This window comes from Sceloporus undulatus, chromosome 6 (assembly GCF_019175285.1).
Source record: "Sceloporus undulatus isolate JIND9_A2432 ecotype Alabama chromosome 6, SceUnd_v1.1, whole genome shotgun sequence".
Lineage (NCBI taxonomy): Eukaryota > Metazoa > Chordata > Lepidosauria > Squamata > Phrynosomatidae > Sceloporus > Sceloporus undulatus.
The window spans coordinates 136,671,772-136,696,428 of record NC_056527.1 but is presented as its reverse complement, the minus strand read 5'-3'; the positions used below and the strand labels follow the sequence as shown (position 1 = coordinate 136,696,428).

Sequence of the window (24,657 nt, the reverse complement as noted above, 5' to 3'; positions counted from 1 at the left end):
TGGCTCCTTTGCACCAAAGTTTTATTCCAAAGAACAGCTTCTCTACACAAGGTGGATGTATCCCATAGAACCACCGCTTAGATAATTGGCAACCACCGATTAAATCTGATGTTGCATATTTCACAGAATCTATGCTTTTGTATCTTTGATGGGGTTGCTTTGTCAATCAGGCTGAATTTAGTCAAGCCATCTTGAACATATTCCAGAGCTAACCCAGAGAGGAAGCATTGCCAATCCACCTCCTGAAAAACACAGGGCTTCCACAGAGCAATCCTCACGTGCTTAAGATATCTCAGTCTGTTCCTCTGCAGTTGTTTCCATGGGAACCTCATAAATTCTGCCTATAGGGAGAAGTTAGAGGGAGAAATTTCCAAAGGTATGGATGGGATGGCTCCATGGAAACCAGCCCTTACTGTCAAGAGGAGGTGGAGGGAAAGGGTTTGTGTAGGAAGACATTGGGAGGATAATTATCTTGATGTCTGAAATTAATGCCACAGACACCGGGGTTGGTTGTCACTCAAGGAAAACAGCCACTGCTTCACAAAAGGCTTCAAAAGACGCCGTGGGATAGATGTGATCCTGAGGATCCAGTTAAATGATTACTGAGGGTTCAAAACTCCCGCAGAGGCAGGAACACTGTTTAACAATATACACCTGTATATGAGTATCTCTAGTTGAAGCTAACTGAATGTAATAATATTGTTATGAGAAAGGCTTTTCTCTGCCCAACCGTTCTGCTCAACCCAAATTACTGGTTACAGTTGTGAAGTATTGCGGGTAAAAAAAAATTAAGTGTAACAAGATGAAAATTCAATTGTGTGTGGAATAAGCTGCAGAAAAGAAAGGGCTGCTGTGGGTTCAATCTCCGGGCAAGGGACTTCTCTCCCTTTGCCACCAGAGCTTTCTGCTTCTATCAGATGCCATGATGCCAACCTGTTATGAAGCTGCATGTAGAGCTTAGGGTTTGTCTACACCAGTGATTCCCAAACTTTGGTCTTCCAGATGCTTTCCACACCAGCAACCAGAATTTTTGACTGTTGGACAAGTTGACTGGGGCTTCTGAGAGCTGAAGTCCAAAACAGCTGGAGGACCAAAGTACTGCTCATATAATTTGAATTGAATGTGATCCAGCCTCATGCGATTAGAAGGAATTCGGGCTTTTTGCCAAAAATGTGTTGAAACTCCACAAACTCTGCTGAAAGGGGATTCATGGATTTTGCTGGAGCATCCACAATAGTATCCACACATGGATGTGCATTATCGAACATATGGCTGTCCATTCGCTTCACACGGTTGTGCATTTTCAGCAGAGGGAGGATAAATAGATGCAAACAGAAGCAAATCTGTGCTAGAAAGTGGAGATAATTGGCAAATGTGAGAAAATCCACATCAATCTGGATTAAGCACTTACATTAAACTACCCTTTAGTGAAGTTACTTTTTTGGACTGTGACTCCCAAAGTGTCCAGTCAATGTGGCCACTGATTATACTGGGAGTTCTAGTCCATGAAAATGATATCTCCAAACTTTGACAACATGCTACTTTGTATGAAGAACAGGAGATGCTAAACAAATGTTTTTGTTTTTAGATGATAGAGTGGTCTTGCATTAACTTAAAGCAGGTATCTTTCCCCTTATTCCTTCTGAAGTTCACCTTTTTTATATCTCTATGAACATAATTTTAGTTTAGGGGGAGCAGTGTGAGCCCAGTGGCTGCAAAAGAGACTCCTGGGTGAAGCCAAACGAGAAAATGCCAGCTATAGAGCCTTTCCTTTCCACACTGAATAGTCAGAATCCAGTCCTGATATACATGTGACAATAATGGAAATGGTTTCGTGTCACACACTGCTCTTGTGCTTTTTAAAGGATTTCAGACCAGAGATTTGTCTTCTGCTTTTGCTGCTCATTTTAGACAGCATTTCGACTGTAGAGGGGTTTAAAGGCACAAATTAATAACCAACACTGCATGGATATCACTAAAATCAAAGTATTACTCTCTGGGTCGGTAAATATATATATACAATATACATATAAATATACATACAAACCAACTTTTGTATAAGAACCTGCTTAGAAAAGTGCCATTCAGTACCAGTCAGAGGTAAATCAGTTTGTGCAGGTATTTGGGGCAATAATGCTAAGGGTTTAAATGGTGGTTGTTGTTGTTGTCGTTGTATGCCTTCAAGTCATTTCCAACTTATGGCAGTCCTAAGGCAAGTTTAGAATGGAATCTTTCTTGGCAAGATTTGTTCAGAGGAGGTTTGCCTTTGCCTGAGGCCGAGAGAGTGTGACTTGCCCAAAGTGGGTTTCATGATCAAGCTGAGAATGAAATTCTGATCTCTAGAGTTGTAGCCCAGCACTCAAAGCACAACACTATGCTGGCTCTGCTTTAGAAGCAAACCCTAAAATGTGTCTTTGGATTCCGAGTGTTGCATTCATGCACTTCTTGTTACTAGTTATGAAGATGAAGCATAGTTTTCAACACACTTTTCATCTGCATGTGTCTTTAATCTCCATCTCCTGCTGGGCTTGTATATTAAATATGGAGGAAACAATTATAAATGAGGTATGATTCAATAGCTCTACAGGGCGCAACAATTAAAACATTTTATCTTCCTCTACAACTGGCATTAATCTTCAAGACAGAAAAGAACGAATGATTTCATCATGAAATTAATCTTGTTGTGGATACCATGATTTACAAGAGATACAGGAAGAATTGATATGGTAAGATTAAACAAACAATCCAGGCTCATTTCATACTTTATATACCAGAGGAGTGGGAATAAGCATTTAGATTTAGAAACTGAAAACTTGTTTTTTTTTAAAAAAGCAGGTTTTAAAGTCAGTCACAGGCAAATCTTTGAGCGTTGCACACATTTGAGCATATCCGTTAGCTAGTAGCCACCAATTAATAAAGACTAAATACTACCATTCCTTTTTAAAAACAAACATCCTCTACTGAACAATGTTAGTAGGGGCTTGACAGACCGCCCCAAAAGGGTGGTCAATAGTCGCCCATTTTCCCTCCAGAGGGAGCCCACAGCAACCAAACCGCGTGGGCTCCTTCTGCACCGAAAAGAACCTGCTAAAAGCAGGTCCTTTTTGGTGCGTGCAGGCGCCGGCATCAGTGCACCATTAGCACAGTGTGTCATGTCAATGATGCAAGCATGGCACCCCGACATGCGGACGTGGCGCTATGCCTGCATCATCAGGGAGGCCTCTGTGTGGATTGGAGGCTGCCATGATGGCGCTGCCGCTCTGTATTAGGGTTTGGGAGCGTGCGGTTGCTGTGTGCTCCTGAACCCTAATTTTGGCCTGAGGACAACACATCCCTTGCTGTCTGTCTCAGGCCTTGGTATACAAGAGATCAGATTTTCTATACAAAAATCACACTTGAGGGGTATGTACTATATAAAATGTTGGCAATTATCTTTTTTCAGGCAAAATAAATAGCGACCCAGTTTCATACACAGCTGTATTTTACTCCTTCATTCCTTCATTTAGTTTAATTTATAACCCACCTTTCCCTTGACATGGGACCCAAAGCAGCTCTCAACAATTTAACACAAAATTCAGTTAAAATCTTATTTTATAAAAATTGAAGGAAATTAAACAAACAGTTCTATTTAACAAGCAGGTGGTTAAAACAATTAGAGTCATAGAGTTGGAAGAGACCTCAAGGGCTATCCAGTCCCATGCAGGAACTCACAATCAAAGCATTTCAGACAGATGGCCATCCAGCCTCTGTTTAAAAACCTGCAAAGAAGGGGAACGCAATGGTAAAACCTTCTCCAAACAAAACCTGCCATGAAAACCTCATGATAGCTTCACCTTAGGATTACCATAAATGAGAAACGACTTGAAGGCACACCACACACACACCATTCATGGAGCAATTTGTGTTTCTGACTAATCCCAACCCTGTGAATTCACACTGCTACCATCTTTCCTTTGGAGCCATAAACCAGAGTTGAGAACATTTCATTATCATTTCCAAACTGTTCTAGCAGTCAGGCGATCCATGTGGCATGGAAAATGACTTCACTGGTTGTTGAAATGAAACGGCAAGCCCCCACAGGCCTGTTTTGTGTTAGCCTTTGTGATGAATTGCTCAACAGCCACTTCCGGTGGTGGCCAGACATCAGGCCGACTCTCGGCAGCTGATTTCCCAGAACAGTTGTAGGCGGCTTTTCTGAGACCATGTGTGCTCTCCACATCTTGCGGCTGCTCATTTCTAGTAGGTAATATTTCACACTGCAAGTGGCAGGCTCAATTTCATTCTTTCTAAGGCTTTTTATTTAAACATGCACATATGTGCTTATGTTCCAAACAAAGCTGACACCTGCCATGTGCATCACGGTATCTCTATATTGGCATAAGCACAGATAACAACACAGCCAATTTGGCTGGTAAGACTACCTGTTTACATTTGCAAACTATGCCTCCTCCAGGAAGGAATGGTTAGTCATTTATATAAAGCGTGTTGCAAAATGACTGCTGCATCATCAATAGGAAGGTTGCAGAAACACCTAAACCTTACTTTAATATTTTAACTAGACATGCCAGGAATGAAAAAATTAGGTTTTCCCAGAGCCTGTACATGTTATGCACAAATGAGCATCTGCTCAGTTATTTGATGCAAACCACAAATTGATGCGTGCCTTCAGTCCATTTCTAACTTATGGCAACTCTAAGGTGAACCTATTTTGGAGTTTTCTTGACCAGATTTGTTCAAAGAGACCTTGCCATTGCCTTCCATTGAGGCTGAGAGAGTATGACTTGCCCAAGGGTTTTTATGTTCCAGCAGGGAATCGATCCCTGATCTCCAGAGTCATAGTCTAACGCTCAAACATTGCACCATGCTGTCTCTCAGTCATAAATCATACATCATTGGTTAGCGCCACTAAATAAAAGGTTTAATAAAAGCACAAATCCATTTGGACTTTCACACTGAACCATTCCTGCCCTTTAAGCCAGCCTTTCTCATTTTCTTTATTATCTCTTTATGCATTTTGAATTCCATCCTCAGCAGGCTGTTAAATGATTGCCATTTTTATAGTTTCCGTTAATTCTCGAATTTAAGTTGACATGCTTCCTTTTCAATAGTCTCTCTCCTTAAGCATGAAAGGCTTGATAATCTCATATCACAGCTTTGAGTATGAAACCATTCTTTCAAATATAACGGTAGCCTATTCTTTTCTAATTTAGCAATCGGCCGTACAAACGCAAACAGTAATTCAATGCAGATCAGAAAACACAGAAACACAAGAGAGACAATCACATATATGCATATGGGATGACATTTTGGAAGCAGCAGAATTTGGTTCTTAGAAAAGGTCTGTAGATGCCAAAAAAAGTTACATACCAATACACAGACAGTACTTTGCACATTTTTTTCAATGCTAGCAACATTAGTTGCACTCGTCATAAATAGGTCCACACCAAGTAAAACTATTAACATGGATTTTTTACATTGCTGTGAATACATATTTTTCTGTTGTCCTCCTCTGGTTCCTGTCCAGAAACTAAAAACATACCAAAAACCTTTTCAGTTTCTGGGCATCAAGCTCATAATGATGGTGAGGAGAAAGAACCTCTTGTAGGTTGCATCTGTACTGCAGAAATAATCCAGTTTGACACGGCTTTAACTGCCCAGCCTCATTGCTATGGAATTTGGGGAACTGTAGTTTCATGCGACGTTTAGCCTTCTCTGTCTGGTGCCACAGCAAACACTGGGATTCCATGGCAGTGCACCATGGCAGTTAAAGTGGTGTCAAACTGGATTATTTCTGTGGTGTGGATGCAGCCTTATATGAACATTCCCACTAATGCAAAAGACCGAAGCAAACCAAGCTTTCCCAGTGTTTGCTCTATAGCAGTGGTTCTCAAACTGTGGAGCAGGAACCCCAAGAAGGATGTGAGAGTTGCTCCACTTCCCAAACATTTTCTATCCTGGAGGAAAAGAGAAAGTCAAGGATGGTGCTGTGAGGGAGGGAGGGAGGAGAGCTATTTTCTTATAAATATGTTAAAATATGAATGTATATGAAAGTGTGAATGAAAATACATGCACTAAATATTTTTATGCATAGACTATTGTCGAGTGAGGGAGACATGACATCCAGATGTAAAAGGGGTCATGAGGGTGAAATGTTTGAGAGCCACTGCTCTATACCTCTGCAAAGGATGTTTATATATTTATGTATTTATTTATTTATTAAGTTTTTTTTCAGGTATAATAAAGGTTGCAAATATTTAAATGAAAAGTAGAAAGGAAAGAATAAAGAAACAGAAAAAGAGCAAGTAAGATGTAATATACATACATATATATATATATATAGAGAGAGAGAGAGAGAGAGAGAGAAATGAGGGGGAGAATAGCTTCCAACAATCTTTTCGGTAGTTATAGATATGAATCTAATATAACACAAGTCTAATGTAACATCCAATACATTGCCTCTCCTTCTAAAACTACATCATACACTTGTTCTGTTAACCAACTCCTAACAATTCTCAAATCCCACAATTACTAAAGTTGTTTCATTTTTATATGAAAAAGGTCAACCAGGGGTTTCCAGTCTTTTAAACCATTTTTCCTGGGATGTTTTTCTATTTAAAGTACACTCCTAAGCATGTTCACTCAGGTGGGAAACATATGGAACTCCCAATTTTGGGGTCTGCTGGGATTTGCAATCCAACAGAATCTGGACGGCTGCACAATTTCCACGCCTGGCTTAGAATTCAGAAGGAAATGATCCTCAACAGCAGTTCTGAGGTCTTAGTTCTCCAGCGAGAAAATATGCCTCCCATGGGTATATGAGTATATGGCTGTACCACTGGTTTTGTAGTAGTAGTATTTGTGTACAGTATTTGTATACAGTGGGCCCTTCGTATCTGCTGGGGTTTGGTTCCAGGACCTTCAGTTGGATACCAAAATCTGTGGATACTCAAGTCGCTTTATATGCAATGGCATAGTAAGATGGTGTTCCTCATAAAAATAGCAAAATCAAAGTTTGCTTTTTGGAATTTATATATTTTCAAAACGTGGATGTTTGAATCCGCGGATAAACAAATCTGTGGCTATTGAGTGCTGACTGTTTGTATTAAGTGATAATGAGGAGCTTTATCATGTCATGCTCATATGGTTCAAAGTCACATTTTAAAGAAACGGCCAAAGATTTCCATCCAAACACTTCAAGGATCATTATGGACAGCCTTTCTGGAGAAAAGTATGCCACAGACATTCAAATTAGTAGAGGAGTGTCTCACACTTAGACCATGGCACCAGTACATAGGAAGTTGTAATGGTAGCTGATATTGAGTCACATCCCTACCATTTCCAGCTCAGTGTTGTCATCTCTGATTTGGTGGCCTCTCCAAAATTTCTCCTGCTGCAGGGGTCTATCTCGAGGTGGGTCCACACTTGCCCAGGGTGACCAGACATCCTGCTTTACCCAGATATGTCCTACAATTCAACCTTCTGTCCAGGTGGAATTGCAAAATGTCCTCGAAAGCTGAGCATGGTGGATTACTTCCTTTAAGATCCGTCAGATTACCACCTTGGAAACCTTTAAGAAGGCTATTAAGATGGATCTCTTCCGGCAGGCCTTTCCAGACTAGGTCCATCTCTATCTACCTGCCCCCCCCCCCACACACACTTTTTCTCTTTTTTTCTCCATCCCCATTTTCATCCTATTTGGATCCCGCTGTATAAAAATTCTTACAAATCATCTACTGCTTTTAACTGCTATTCTGTATTATTGTTTTAATGTCTTTCTGGTTTAATCTCCTTTTAGTATTACTATGTTTTTTATACTGGGGGGGAGGGATAGGGGTTTCTAGAATGTTTAACTGTATCTCATTTTTATTGTTGTAATCTGCATGGATTCCAAGTGATTAAGTGGAATATAAATAATAATAATAATAATAATAATAATAATTATTATTATTATTATTAAGTGGATGTGTCCAAAAAGTTACTACAAGATAACAGATGTGCCCAATGGTATGTAAGGAGATCTGGAAGATGTGAGAGCATTTCTTTCTGAATTCTAAACCCTCTTTGATCGGAATTTGCATCCTTTTCACTGAAATTCTAGGAGGAGATGAACCCTCAAAGTCTCCTGGACAAGTGTGATCTTTAAAGATGTTCCTAATAGGGATTTTTCCTATGCATTGGTGTCACTAGGGTTGGCGTTACCCAGCGCAATAATTCATGGTGTCATCTCAAACTAGCACAGATTTTAATTTAGTCCCTCTGCTAAATATTAGAGAACCTGGAGCTGTGTGGAGAAGCAACTGGTTCATATCATTGGTGTCAAGCAATTGGCAATGAGTCTTGCATTATAGCAGCTTGTTGATTATTAATGATTTACGAAGCAGCAGACTTGAAACTGAGAGAACAGACACACTTCCTTCCTGACTGCCACTCATTCCCTGGGGTGCCTTTCCACAAAATAATGGCTATTTATTTGATCTATATGAGTGCTTAGTCCACATTTAATTCTGATTGAAGTTGAGGCCATCTCATAGAAGCATAGAATCGTAGAGTTGGAAGAGACCACAAGGGCCATCCAGTCCAACCCCCTGCCATGCAGGAAATCCCAATCAAAGCATACCTGACAGATGGCCATGAAAAAAGAACCACAGAGATTTTAAGATTGTATAATGTAATTATCAGGGCTAGATTAACAAGCCGTGAAAGTCACGGAATCAGATTAGACTAAACAAGGTGGAGGGGATGATTGTCTATTTCATAGAGAAACTGAGTCGGCACATTGGGAAGAAGGACCATGAAAGATCATGGCCAGAGTCCAAACTGAGGGTCAGAGGCCTATGTTGATGCCGCTCCAATATTTTGCTCAGCTCAGACATGCAGGGGAAGAAAACCATTGTATTATGTTTTATGGATCTCGAAGGAAGTATCATTTTGTGTTGCAAATCAAATTTAAATTGTATTTCCTGGACTTTGAGATGCTTTGTCTCCTAGTACCCACATGGTCAGAAGGAATGACCTCTGCCTCCATGGATATCCCTCCATACCATCTTAACTCAGAACAACACCAACAACATCCTGACAAAATGCAGGCCTGTGACTCTAACATTCTTTCTTTCTTTCTTTCTTTCTTTCTTTCTTTCTTTCTTTCTCCTGTATGATTTTTAACCCCTTTGTTTAATAAATCTTTGCTTGACAAAGCTTTGCCAGTGGAGCTTCGAACATTTGCGACACACATTTGAGCATTTTGGTTGGCCCCAATAAAGGCATCACTTTTGTGGCTTTTCTATGTTTCATGAGTATTATTATTATTATTATTATTGTGATTCACTGTCCTGACATCTGAGTACTAATAAAAATACTTAAAGGGATTTTTCAAAAAGAGTATCTGTGGTCAGGAACATATTGAAAAGCTTATAATAAAAGGTCCCTGCTCAAAAGACAAAACCAATCAACTAAACTGTATATGTTTTCTCAGTAAGCTGGTAACCCTTTTTTGAACCAGTAAATTAAAGGACACTTGATAATCATACTTGACATTTGCAAAACATTTTTAGCTATTCAAAGTGCTTCATCTACTTAGAGTCATTAAAACTGGGATGGTGGGCTTTTGACCCTCTAAATGTTGGATTACAGCTCCCATAACCTCTTCAACTGGCCAAATTGGCTAGAGCATCTGGAAGGTCAAAATATCAACACTAAATATCTATGGTAAAGCAGATTTCTTTTCCCTGATCTTCCAGGGGCAGAGACCAAGAGAGAGAGAGAGAGACTTATTTGCCTAATTCTGCATAGCATATTCACCATGGCAGATACAAGATTCAAAACAGGATCTTCATCCACACTGCAGAAATAATCCAGGTGGATGCCACTTTAACCTCCATGGCTCAATGCTGTGGAAATCTGAGATTTTTAGTTTTGTGGCACAGCAGAACTCTCTGGCAAAGGAAGTTCTTCCTCTCACAAAACAACAAATCCCAGCTATCATAGCATAGCATTGGGCTATGGCAGGTGTCAAACTGCACAATACCTGCAGTGCAGGTGCAACTAGGGACCTCCATTACCAGGATGGTTTGGGGCTTGGGCAAATGAATATGACTTTTCCTAGGTGGTGTTGCTAAATTCGGTCCTGTCTCTCCATCTCCTTTTTAAATATGTACCTGGAGCCGTCTTTGTGGAATGATATGGCATGGGATATTTTGGCGAAGGTACGTCAAAAGGTCCCTTGACTACCATTGAGAGAACAGATTCTCAGTGCTTCCATTCCTTTGGGAAATCAAATTACTTTGCAGGCCAGTCATGATCCCCATCACCATCAAGCATCTATAAGTGTCACTAACTGACTTCAAGCCTAAATGTGAAAGTGCCACCTTATGGACATTTGAGATACTGCTTTGAAATACATTCGACAGTTTTTATTTGTCTTCACCTAAAAGCAACAGACGGAGACAAATAAAGCATTTATTTCAAAGTAGTATCTAAAATGTCTGTAAAAAGCAACAGATGAAAGTCAGTGTGGCATATTGGTTTGAGTGTTGGACAACTGCTTTGGAGACCAGGGTTCAATTCCCCATTTGGCCGTGAAATCTGTTGGGTGACCTTCGGCAAGTCACACTCTCTCAGCCTCAGAGGAAGGCAGCGGCAAACCTCCTCTGAACAAATCTGGTCATGATAGGTTCGCCTTAGTCAGGAATCATTTGAAGCCACACAACAACAACAAAGCAAACGCTAGAATTCAATTTCTGCTAAACCGACCAGGTGATATCTGCTAATTTAACTTGTACCATCTGAATGTGTATAAATTATCTTGGTTATTAATGAGCATTTTACTATTTTCACATTGCATTTAATTCTAAGATAGTTATTAATTACTCGCTTGCTAGTAGGAGAATTTACAGCTTTCAGCTTCATTCTTAAAATTTGTTTTTAAACTTAGGCTGCATCCATACTGCAGAAGTAAAGCAGTTTGGCACAAAATCCTGGGGTTTGCAGTTTGGTGAGGCACCAGAGCTCTCTGGCAAACCAGGCTGAATACCTCACCAAACTACAAATCCCAGGATTCCATATGATGCATATAGCTGCATTTCTGCTGACAGTTCATTTTCCCCCAGTTAATGTATAGGCCTGCACTAAATTTTTCATATACTCTTTAAGCCTCATTAAAAGAAAAAAGGTGTTCTCCATTTCAGTTTATCCAATCTGGAATGATGCAATGGGCTTGAAACTTAGTGACAGCTGAGTAGGGAGCTTCTATTCATAGCTGCCCTCTTTTTCCAGATAATGGAAATTGAAGATAATGATATACCTAAGCTACTATTGATACCTGACGTGCCAAATAAATAAGTGATCCCCACACACTCCCACAAAATCTCTGCATATTATCAGTGCCTTTCTCTTATTCTCATCCATTCTTCTCAGTTTGAATGTCTATTTCTTCTTGGAGACTTTGGAATATTCAGTTGCTGCAGTAACTATACTTGGTCCATTCATTCATTTATTAACAATGTTTGTTTATCGCCTCTCAAGCCTCTTGCTGAACAGGGATGGAGCCAGCCTAACTTCTCAAGGAAGGGTGATCCACAACTAAAATGATACAACAGAGAAAGGTCTGTCTTGTGTATTTATTATCTTTAGCCTCTCAGGGTGGCAGGACACACAACAGAGCCTCCATTGAATTCTCAGTAGCCTTCTGTCTAGAGACATAGATCAGATCCCTGTTATGATAAATAGATATCTTCCATCACTCTGGGGCTGTGGTGAAATATATATATATATATATATATATATATATATATATATATATGGATGTGCTAGGAATATTCTATAGTGGGCTTATGGTATCCTCTTGGGTTTGGTTCCAGGGCATCTTGTGGATACCAAAATCCATGGATGCTCAAATCTCATTAAATAAAATGCCATAGTAAAAAGGTGTCTCTTATATAAAACAGCAAAACAAAAGTTTGCTTTTTGAAACGTATAATTTTAAGAAATATTCTCAAGCCATGGTTGAATGAAGCTGTGAATAAAGAATCCATGGACATGAAAGGTCAGCTGTAGCTTGTTCCATAGGTATGATATATACACTGTGTTCATCTCTCTCTCTCTTTCTCTCTCTCACACATATATATCCAGGACTCCATGCAGATACCAAAATCTGTGGATGCTCAAGTCTCATTATATCCAACGACATAGTAAAATGGTGTACTCAAAAAACAAAATAGCAAAATCAACATTTTCTTTTTGGAATATATATATATATATATATATATGGTATGTTCAAGCCATGGATAGTTGAATCTATGGATAAATATTCAGTGGATACCAAGGGCCAACTGTATGTTATAAAAAATATTTCTATGTTGCAGATATTCTAAGATGGAGAACCTATGGCCCTCCAGCTTTGGTTAGGCTGCAAGACCCATCATTCTTCACCATTGGCTATGTGTCAAGGGCTGATGGGAGATGCAGTGCAACAACATTTAGGGAGGCACAGATTCCATGTCTCTGCCTTAGAGATTGTTGACTTACAAGTAAATAGTAAAACTGATACTAGAATCCGTTTTATCTCTGCACTGGTCTCCACTGGGCTGCATTCTGTCTTGCAGCAACATTGTTTGGCACAGTTATCACATGCAGATCATATATCTTCAAAATAACTGTACAACTCTCTTACCAATCTCAATGTGCATCCTTGGGGGACTTCATTTCCTTTACCTCCTCTACTATGAATATGTGCTTTCCAGTTTTTTGTTCTGTTCTCATCCTTGTAAGTATCAAATATTTCCCTCACTGGGCAGTTCATAAGCAGAACATTCTGTTGAGTTAATATTTGCCATGTGTTTAAACCTAGTAAAACTAGCTGACCTGAGGAACCAAAAAAACCCTGCTGAACAAGCTCCTTAGGCTGCATCCTCACTGCAGAAATAATCCAGTTTGGCACCACTTTAACTGTCATGGCTCAATGCTATGGACGTCTGGGAATTGTGGTTTGGTGAGATGTTTAGCCTTCTCTGTCAGAGAGCTCTGGTGCCACAAGCAGCCACAAAACCCAAAACTCCATAGCATTGAGCCATGCCACGGCAGTTAAAGTGGTGTTGAATTGGATTATTTCTTCAGCGTGGATGCAGGCAGCCCAAGTCTTGAGCTACTACAGATTGCCTAGAACCACTGATGTTATCCATCTTCCAGGCTTTGTCCTGGCTCCCAGATCTCAGACCTTCCCTGCAACAGAAGCTGAGGAATGATGTGCATTTTGTAGAAATTTGTTTACAGAGAGCTAGCAATGTGGAGAGATTTCTTTAATGGTTTGTTTAAATTAAATCTCGCCAACTGTATCCTATTACAGTGGAAGAATATGCTCAGTCATTTAAATGAGAGACAGCCTGGAGATAAAGTAGCACCCTATCTGCTGTAGCACCAGCTTAATCTTAGCTGTGACCATTTATGACATAAGGATGTCAAAACAAAGCTGGGGACGGCAAGGTCGTCTCTGTAGTCTAAACTGTTATTTCTCTTACATACCTTCCCTTCTATTTCCTCCTAGATTGTTTCTTCAGTACTATTGACTGCATCTGCATTGAAAAATTAATGCAATTTGACATAGACTTAAATATTGTGACTCAGTGCTATGTAATACTGGGAACTGGAGTTTGTATGTTTGTTGGTTGGTTGGTTTTTATCCCACCTTTGACCCAAGTTGGGACCCAAGTTAGTTTACAACATTCCCACACTTGCTCAAAACAAATTAAATATATTTTGCAAATTATGTTTGTTTTAATAATGGCATAGTGGTTTGAGCATTGGACTATGACTCTGGAGGCCAGAGTTCAAATGCCAGTTCAGCCAATTGGGTGATCATGGGCAAGTCACACGCTCTCAGCCTCAGAGGATTGCAATGGCAAACCCCCTCTGAAGAAACTTGCCAAGAAAACCCCTTGATAGTTTGGCCTTAAGATTGCCATGAGACAGAAAAGTCTTGAAGGCACACAATGCAGATTCTAGTGGTTTTCTCCTGGACTGGAGTGGATGATAGCATCAATAACATCAGAAAGCAGAGATGGGAGAAGGCCACAAGCTACATTTGATGAAATCGCAACAATTCCCTTGAAAAAGATTCCCAAATGTCACTGAATCCACACTGGGCGATATCAAGGGCAAGCAGTTCTTGTAAAACTGCTTTTCAAATCCTTTCCAAATTTCCCTACTCTTTCATGAAAGAACGCCCCGCTTAGCAGGCTAACATAACCTCTTATTAAAATCATCATTTAGTCAAACATTTTGCATAAATTGTAAATTTGTGCTTCTGGCATTTTAAAAGTCTAGTAAGAGCTACCAGCTCACTTCTTTGGCTGCACTCCACAATATCATCCTTCGTTTCCTCCCACTATGTTTACTTGACAGGAAAAGCAGATCAATAAAGAAAGGGGACATTAAATGTGGAAGCAATAACAGAGCAGAGAGCCGGCTTTGAATGGCTTTCTCTGTGGATCCTAGCATACAAGATCGGTAGATGGATTAATTTTTAATTCTGAAGGCGGCTGTCTAAAACAGGTCAAGGATGGGGTTATTTCCCCCTTCATTTCCTGGATGCCCACACTGACACTAAATAAAGAAAAGCTAATAAAACAAGTTTCACAAGCAAGGCCATCTAATAAAACCTCACATCCTCCATCTGTAGAGGTACCAGGCAGAGAAAAAGAGTTCAGAAAAGAAGTTGAAATGGAATGTGTTTGGCTTGAGATGCATCTTCACTGCAGAAAGAATGCAGTTTGTCACTGCTTTGACTGCCATGGCTCAATGCTATGGAAGCCTGGGATTTCTAGTTCATTGGGGTACCAGAGCTCTTTGAGAAAGAAGGCTAAACACCTTGCAAAACTACAGGTCCGAGATTTCCATAGCATTTCCATAGCATTTACCCATGGCAGTTAAAGCAGTGTCAAACTGGATTATTTCTGCAGTGTTAAAAGTGTTACAGAGCCTCAGCACCTATGAGAAACCAAGTGGGGTGCTATCAGTGGAGCTGGAGATTTCCACCTTTGTAAAAGCTGAGTTGGGAGGCCTGATCATTGGCGGTGAACTTGTAAACAAGCCAGTAAAATGTCAGTTAGACAATGCAACTGTTAGGTGGATTTGTAATTGGTTGACCGGTTGAACCCAAAAGATGCTCAACAATGTTTGTGTTCATGAAAAGTGACCAGTGGGGTGCCTCGGGGTTCTGTCCTGGGTTAAATGCTATTCAACATTTTTATCAATGACTTGGATGAAGGAATAGATGACATGCTTATCAAATTTGCAAATGACACCAAATTAGGAGGAGTAACTAATACCCCAGAGGACAGGATCAGGATTCAAATGGACCTTAACAGCTTAGAAAGCTGGGCCAAAACTAACAAAATGAATTTCAGCACAGACACGTGTAGGATACTCTACTTGGGCTTTAAAAATGAGATGCACAGACTTAGGATGGGGGACACCTGGTTTGATGGCAATACATGCAAAAGGGATTCAAAGTCTTATTGGACCACAGGATGAGTATGCATCAACAATGTAATGTGGCAGCTAATAAAGCCAATGCAATTCTAGCCTACATCAATACACAGATAGTGTCTAGAGTGAGGGAAATAATAGTACCACTCTATTTTGCTTCGGTCAGGCCTCACCTGGAATATTGTGTCCAGTTCTGGGCGCTACAATTCAAGAATGTTGACAAGCTGGAGTGTGTCCAGAGGAGGGTGACTAAAATAGTGAAAGGTCTGGAAGCCACCAAGCCCTATGAGGAACAGCTTAGGGAGCTGATCATGTTTAGCCTGGAGAAGAGAAGGTTAAGGGGTGATAAGATAGTTCTGTTCAAATATTTCAAAGGATGTCATACTGAGGATGGAGCAAGTCTGTTTTCTGCTGCTCCAGAGACTAGGACACGAGGCAATGGATTTAAGCTACAGGAAAAGAGAGTCCATCTCAACATTAGGAAAAACCTCCTAATGATAAGAGCTGTTCAGCAATGAAATACACTGGCTGGTGAGGAAAGGTGAGGTGGTTACAATGGAAATGAAGATCCACACCCCACCTCCCTGTACATCCTGTCCAGCATTTCCATTAGTTCTGCTCAGAAATCAAGCCTGCCATAACAAGTGGATTGTTCCTTTAGAAGCATGCTTGTTAAAAGTGGAAAGAGGGCAGTGAGGTTGTCTCTGCTAGTGGGCCTCTGGTCTTTCCAGCATGCTGCATGTCACAACCATGAGTGTCACACCAAGAGGAGAGACGACAACCTGTTCTTTTACATTAGCTTCTCCTTTCCATTCGTAAAGAGAGAGGAAGATGGTCACAGTCACACCAGATACTAACACCTTAATGCATTTCTGTGGAGGTTTTAAAGTAGAGACTGGAGAAAAACTTAGCAGGCACGACTTAAGAAGCTTTGTGAATCTGTTAACGCTGAACAGGTTGTGTGTAACACATGCTGGAAATCCTTGCAACCTCTAATATATAATGATTCATCGCAAATATGGTAAGAGAATCACAGTGAAGACATATAGCGTGGTTTCAAATTGCTCAGAAGCAAAATAGAAATCAGAAGAACACTTGTACAGTGTGGGACGAGCATGACTGTGATGCATTTAAAGTGAGGATAAGTGTTCAAAGGTACAGAACAGAGGTGGAGCAAGGACAATCATAAAACAAGGTTCCTTGGTAACAAATGAAGTGTGCACCCTGCTGTCACTTTTGTGTGGGTGAAAAGATTTCACACTTCATTGTGTTTGCAGCAGTAACTTCAAGCCAAAGCACTGTGAGCCAAGGGCTGAAGGACATGACGTTTATCATAGGCATCAGGAGACTAGAAATGCTAGCCTGAAAAATGATGCATCTGAGAGTGTGTGCCTCTGTGTCTACAGGTGACAATCTTGCAAATAAACCCACAAAACTGTACTAACTCATCTTTCCCCAAGAGAAAAAGAAATTACAGCTGTTGTGAACCACCTGTACCTGGCAAAAATGTAACACATCAAGTATGAAGTTGTTGTTGTGTGCCTTCAAGTCATTTACAACTGAAAGTTACCCGTTGTTGTTAATGATGATGATGATGATGATGTGGGCCTTCAAGTCATTTCCAACTTATGGTAATCCTAAGGTGAACCTATGACAGAGTTTTATTGGCAAGATTTGTTCCAAGGAGGTTTGCCATTGCCTTCAAATGAGACTGAGAGCATGTGTCTTGCCAAAAGTTACCCAGTAGATTTTATGGCTGATCTGGGAATTGAACCATGGTCTCGAGAGTTATAGTCCGACACTCAAACCACTATCATGGCCAAGCAGGGATTTGAACCCTGGTGTCTCCAGCTGTAGTCCAACTCAAGCCACTACACCATTCTGGCTCTCAAAGTCTGATGTACAGAATGCCATTCTAATGTATACTAAAGAATATGTGCAGAAGTACTGGCACACAATTAACTTGTGGCGTTCTGTTGGCAGTCCACTGTGTCTGGCAAAAAAAGGCAGTAACAATAATGCACATGTATCCCATGTCATTAAACAAATGATCATTCCTGTATCTATCCAGACATACCACCAAGTGTCTGGGAAGTGATGGATGTAATCCAAATGGTGTGTATTGCTTCTCATACCAACATGAGCATGGGGCATTGGATACTTACCACGAAGGTCCATTCTGAGCTAGTTGGGAGGATAAATCCATACAGTATGGATTACATACATCACTGTCGAGAAACCCAGAAGGCACAAAAAAACCTCTGTCTGTGTGTGTGTGTCTGTGTGAAATTAAATTTATTTGCAAGAATCAGTGGGAATACAGAGAGAGGACTGCTGAGTTTCTAATGCAATTTGTTTTATGGGCTTCAGTACAAAAGAGCAGAATTGTCAGAAGCAGGTGCAATCTTTGATTTTCCAAATCAAATAATCTATCTCTCTAGAAAAGACTAAAGTAGTAATTCAATGTACAGATCTAGCTGCACCCATCAGGTAGGAAGCCAAATGGTCTGTCTACTTGGTTGTCACATATTTTCTGTAAAATAAAAAATAAAAAACAGGCCATAACTATGATTAAATATGAACACAAATTCAAACACTGTACAGTTTGCAGTATTTTTTAAGGTCCTTATATTGCTGTGGTGTACACTTCCCCCTTGGTATCCCTTTCCTCCAGTTTAAGTTTTACTCCTGCTTCTGTCATTATTTACTAAGTAGCACTGGAAAGGCAATAAGGTCTGCGCACTTCAGCATACTATAGGACAAGATGACAAATACTTTGCAGCTCAACAACCACATTCTTCTCTGCATAATCCTCTGGGGGATGGCTGTCAGACAAAGATATGGCTAATGCAAAACTGGGTGAATGTCTTGCCTTGGCCACATTCACATACCCCACATGCACCTTCATCTTCCCCTTTCTAGCATTCTTTCTCTATCCACTTTTCTCTTTCATTCCATCTTTCTATGCTCTCTTTTCCCACTGAACTTACATAGCCCCCAGGTTCCTGACTCAGCATCTTATCACCTTACTCATAGAATCATAGAGTTGGAAGAGACCCAAGGGTCATCCAGTTGAACCTCCTGCCATGTGGGAATACACAATCAAAGCCCTCCAGATAGATGATCATCCAGCCTCTGTTTAAATACCTCCAAAGACGGAGATTCCACCACACTATGAGGCAGTGTCTTCCACTGTCAAACAGCTCTTACTGTCAGGAAGTTCTTCCTAATGTTTAGGTGGAATCTATTTTCCTGCATTGTTCCATTCTTCTCTGGAGCGGTAGAAAACAAGCTTGCTGCATCTTCAATATGACATCTCTTCAAATGTTTAAGCATGGTTATCATGCCACCCATTAGGTTTTTCTTCTCAGGCTCAACATACCCAGTTCTCTAAGCCACTCTTCATAGGGAATGGTATCCAAACCTTTCACCATTTTGTTCGCCCTCCTCTGGACATGCTCCAGCTTCTCAATATCCTTTCGGAATTGTGGTGCTCAGAACTGGAGGCATTATTCCAGGGAGTTTATCACACAGGAGGGATTTCTCTTAATTTCGAATGAAAAGAAAGTGGGGCCAGTACACATTCACATGAATTCTCTAGTTCAGCAAATTTACGTGAATTTGAATTGCATTCGAACTGACTTCCCATTGCCCGAAAATAGCTTGCCATTGCCGAATTATTGTGTGTGATCATTTCTCACGCAATAGTGTGAAATCCCATGATTGCGTTCGGACTGACTTCCCATTGCCCGAAATTGCATGTGGTAGTCTATCACGCAATAATGTTAAATCCCATGATTGCTTTCAGATTGCCATTGGATTATACTTCCAATTCCCCTTGACTGAAAACATCCCAGGTGAGATCTGATCAAAGCAGAATAGAGTGGCACTGTGACTTCCTTTGATCCTGCTTTGCCCATATCTCTCTATTTTCCTTTCTATACACCAGGAAAGAACTCACCTTTTCTACATGCACAGAAAGTAATGCAAGCAATTGCCAGTGGAGAAAGGGACCCAATCTGGTTTCTTTCTCTATCAACAGGTCAGTACAGAAAATGGGACATACAGGGGGCTGGATTAGCAGTAGAGGTGATAGGCAAGATGAGGAAAACTAGTATAGCTGTGGACTATATTCTCATGTATGTCTGTTTTACCCCTAGCTGCCGAACATGTGTCCACTCAGTTCAGTTCAGGACTGGATGATGTCCTCCTACCTGTGGCATCTTCTCAGATATATCCAATAAATGGAAATAGGACCTTTGTGCTTACAGGTAAAACGTGTTCCCTCGAGAACATCCAGTCTTTGCTTGCACTGCCTTTTTTATCACTTGCATGCTAATTATCATGACTTCCTCCTAGCTGAACCCTTAGAAGCTGGGAACAGACTGATCTGATCAGCAAATGCTAATAAGAGGCAAAATATGTTTCCAGCTTTTGGAAGAAACCAACTCTCTTCAAACAGAATCATGTTCACCAGGCAATATGATTTTTTAAAAATATTCTCAGTGTTGGATTTGCCTGAGTACTTAGAAAAGGAAGGGACAACATAATACATTTTCAAAGAGATTCAGTATATTCGGTAATCTCAGTACAGTGCACTGTTCAATTTGCAAGATATTTTTTACCCAGCTCCAGCTGATTCAGTAACCAGAAGGGAATAAAGGAAACCACACGGACATCCATTACTGAATTGATTAAAACGTTGTATTTCAAGCAAGAACATCACAGATCTGTAAACTTCAGCTGCACCTGTTCCTTAACAAAAGCTACTCACCATTCACCAAGGATGAGCACAGATTCACAGTCAAATGTTTATCTAGTGAATTTCACTCCCCCACCACAACCACTGTGTCCAAGAAAGTTGTACCGATTTCACCCAAGATTTGCTGGGTACAATTTTGTGGTTTGCTTTTTTTTATCAAAAAAACAAAAACAGAAAAACTCCAAGTGGATGAGTTTAATTGATAGCAGATGAGACTCAGCACAAAAATGATAAAAGGAATGATATGTGGGTAGAACCAAACTCTACAGGACTCAAGACAACTATTTCATCTCCTGCAAAGTGCATCTTGATTTACACTGATGAAAGATTTCAGTAGAAACTGCATACAGGTTTGCAGAGTTCTCAGAAATTACTCTCTTGGTTCCTTTTTTTCGCTGAAATGTATGTTAAATGTGCCACTGAGTATAGCTTACCCCCAAAACATCTGCAGATAGTTTCCTCTGTCTAGCCAAGGATGCATCCTCAAACAGAAGCTCATTACACAAGCTGATAGTGGATAGAAAAACAGTTTTTTCTCTGATATCCAGTTACAGATCCACTTCTCACCCTCAAGCTACCCACACGGAGTTATTTTGGCAATTTTTGTTAACATTTTCAGTCCACAAGGGAGACAAATGAAAACTGGTATTCTCAAAAGTCCACCTTGACTCTACATATTTGACTGTTCTGTCCAGATGCTGTGGCATCTGCCTAAATATGTGGAATAAATTTCGACTGCCATTATAGCAAACCTGAGATTAGAAGAGTAGGGTCATCTTTTCTTATCCAATATTATTTTATCCTGTTCAAGATATAGCATTGTAAGGCACCCATTTGATAGGACAGACATTGAATACAAACCCTGTGAGCTGTGTTCTGCTGTCTGGAAATACAAAAGAGATGTTAAATAAAGATATGGAAAGCTTGGTTACTCCAGTCAGAGCATTAGTGGGAAGAAGGGTTTGCATCACTCATGCAACATTGAATGCCAGGATGTTTACTTCGTGGTTGTTTTGCTGAGGACCATATGGATATATTGCTATATCCATTTTCTATAAATGGATTATTTTTAAAAGTGCATAAAAAGTCCAGTCATCCTATACACTATTTTTTCAGAAAACCCATTTTCTACAAAACCATCAACCCACTCTATTATAAGCAAATATGTAAAAAGTCCAGACATCCTACACACAATTTTTGCAGTAAGTCCATGTTAATAGTTTTACTATCCCTCTCTGGCAACAACTTCAGACACTTGAAACAGAAAGATGCTTATGTATTACAACAACCACACGCAATAAGTTTCCTATCAAAACGATCCAAACATATTCTCAATTTAGCAGTAAGTTGTATATCTGGTTTTGGGGCAGGGGAGCCAACACCAATCTTTTAAGGGCGACAACTACCCGCATCAACGCTTTTACACCAAACTGGTACATGAGGATGAGAACTGGATTGCTTCTCTTAAGATGGGAAGGCTTACCTTATGTGACTCGGAAAGGTGCTCATTCATCCAGACAAGCTGGGGAACCCCTGTCAGAAATCTTCTAAAGGGGAATTCCTTACAACAACATCTCTCCCTGAGTTAAATCCCAGCCATGTGTGCAGAGGCGAGGATCCCCATCTGGATAAACACAGGAGGTCTGTGAAAGAAAGACAGCTCTCTGTACATAGCAATGCACCAGATCCCCAAATGTCTAAGCTCAAGCCACCGGCTGCTGGTGGACAGAACAGTGCGCCGTTTTCTTACATCCAGTAACAGATCCACCTTTCACTGCCAGGAACATCCTCTGCCTGCACAAGAGCTCTTCACTTGTTAACCCTCAGATAACTGAAGGAGACCAAGCAGCAGCATGTGTTTCTTCTTTTCTGGATGTGTCTGTTGCTCTACTCATTTCTCCAGCCTACGTTTTCAATTCATCTCCCTTAGTATCTTCTTCCTAGGATGGTGCAGCTTTTAGTAATATATTCTAAAGGGGGGGGAAAAACAATTACAGAGATTTAAAGGAGTTCTGACAGAGAACACAGGCAGCCGGGCTGAACAAATGTACCAAGCCGTGGCTGATAAGGTCTGACTGGAAAGCTATTATTAGAAAGGTGCAGGATAACGAAACCAAATCCTCATTTTTTGCATCTGCAGGCTAGAGTTGGGAGGAGAGGATGTGGCTGTCTCCAAAAATTGGAGTGGGGTCAATGCATTTGTGAATTTAGCACAGATTCTTCTGGGAACAGTCAATGCTGTTCCAATTGTCAATGGAGCATGATGGCTCAGGTGTTTACTCATCTCAGCATGTGACTGGCATCAGGGTGGGGTGGCACTGACTATATTGCAAGGCCACATGCAAAGCAAGGTTTGCTCCTCTCTCATTCGGTTGTCCTTTTAAGCTGCAGCCTAGCGTTGTATAAGGCGATCTGGCCACCCAGGAAAACAGGGAGAGAATCCTCTTCAGGCACCTGATGGCTTCTATTTCTGAAGCAAAGCAGATCAGAGCCAGTCTATTACTTGGACAGAAGAACACCTGATACCTCCATGCGCATGGCTCTGGCTCCTGTGAAAAATGGATTTTGCACAATTACAAAAACAAACACATAAAATACATCATTTTGCTCCTAATCCAAATAATGGCACAAGAATCAGCAATGTGTAAAGCAGAGGATTTCTGTAGCATTTGTTAAAAAAGAACAAGAATGTAGTATCTTGGTCCTTTTGTTCCTTCATCTCAATATGCGTATGCCAGTTTTTATGCACACACCAACTTCCTGCCTCACATATAATACACAATCAGTATATTTCCAGTAAAATCTTTGTTTTTTTATTTTAAAAACCTGATGTGTTGTTTTTTATAAGTATTCTTTTCAGAAAGACAGCTTCATGTAGTGGTTTGAGCACTGAATTACGATTCTGGAGATCAGGGTTCAGTTTATCCACTCAAATACAGAAACCTGCTGGGTGACTTTGGCAAGTCACACACTCTCAGCCCCAGAAAACCCCTTGATAGATTCACCTTAGGGTCTCCATGACTCAGAAATGACTTGAAGGCACACAACAACAGTAGGTTTTGCTCAAGTGGATAATTCCAAAATAACGCTACGGGAAACTGGAACCCACGACTAATCAACACATAGATTTATCTTTTAGTCTTTTGTGCTACTAGCCCCCAACTATGACTTAAGACATTAAATCATCATTTCTGTAGGATTCACTAACTCCACCCTTTGCCTAAAGGACACCTAACAACCAAAAGCTTTTCTGGTACTGTATTATACCGTCTAAAGCCCTGCTTCCCTGTAGAGAGAACAGAAAAGATCTATTTTCTTGTACTATAGGAATCATCACACACATAAGTTGGATAAGTGTCTCAAAAAATAATGATGTGGTTGTTTATTTTCAGCTGAACTGAAACTGGATCTCCAACTGCTACAAGTAAATATAGCCCAGTTCAACAGAAAACTCTGTTTTCTTTCTCTTCCATGAGACGTACCAGTGAAAAGCCACATCTTGCCTCCCTGCCCACATCATTACAAGCTTTTAAAAACAGTCTGTCTTTTCGGCTGCATTAATAAATATATCTCTTATACAAAACCATGCTCTGTTCTTCACCTCTAATGCCATCTGGTAACTAAAAATCTCCTCATATTCAGTCTGTAATATTTGCTTCCAAAAACCCAGACTGGAAGCACCACATGTCAACTTTGGCTGTCCAAGAAAGATCACTGACTCTACAGTTGTTTAGCTGGTGGCAGACTATTACACAGAAAAGGCAGACTGTGTTGCTGTACTGGCAAAATATTCCAAAATGCGTGGAGAACCCTGCCACAGATTGAATATCCATCCTCAAAGTCTGTCACCATGTCACTCATTCACCAAAAAGACTGTATTATTGTGCCATCAAAGAATATCAGAATTATTTTGTTGGGAGTCAGTCTGTAAAATTCCAGAAATCCTTATTCTGATTTGAATTCTTTCTCAGCTAAAATAATCCAGTATTAACACAAGTTTGCTTATTCTGAATAAAGTTGATCAGTTCCTAAGCTGTCATGAGCGCAGCCCTTAAAACAATGCGTACATTGCAGAAGATGCTATTTTCCATGGTTTGTGAACCTCAAGGTAGACGTAAGAATTGACTCCCATCTGGGTCAGGACAGAGTTACATCACTTGAGTTCTGTTTTTTATGCTTCAAGGTGTGTTCAAAAGGATCAAGAAGACTTGATCTTCGTGGGAGGGTTTTCTTCAAAGATCCCTCCCTTCTCTACATCATATACAGAAAAATCTCAAAGGAAATCCAAGTTATTTTTGAAAAGGGGGGACATTATGGTCAAGACAAAATAGCAGGAGAAAAAAATAAAATAGGCATAGAATATGGAAGCTAAAATGTGGCTTTATTTTAGGGGTTTAAAAATAGGTGGAATCATA

At 40.3% G+C, this 24,657-nt stretch overlaps 1 protein-coding gene across 9 annotated transcripts in view; it reads right to left on the bottom strand.

Annotated features, from left to right (window-relative positions):
* The window catches only part of GRAMD1B (GRAM domain containing 1B), a 171,267-nt gene extending 149,373 nt beyond the window's left edge, over positions 1–21,894 (bottom strand). For 2 of the 9 annotated variants that reach the window (XM_042472292.1, XM_042472291.1), the window contains exon 1: positions 21,726–21,853. The gene's annotated coding sequence lies outside the window, so the exon portion shown is untranslated. Of the gene's footprint in view, positions 1–21,725 lie in introns of all 9 variants that reach the window. The other 7 variants (XM_042472293.1, XM_042472295.1, XM_042472297.1 and 4 more) reach the window with 5 other exon arrangements.
* Positions 21,895–24,657: the final 2,763 nt, after the last annotated feature.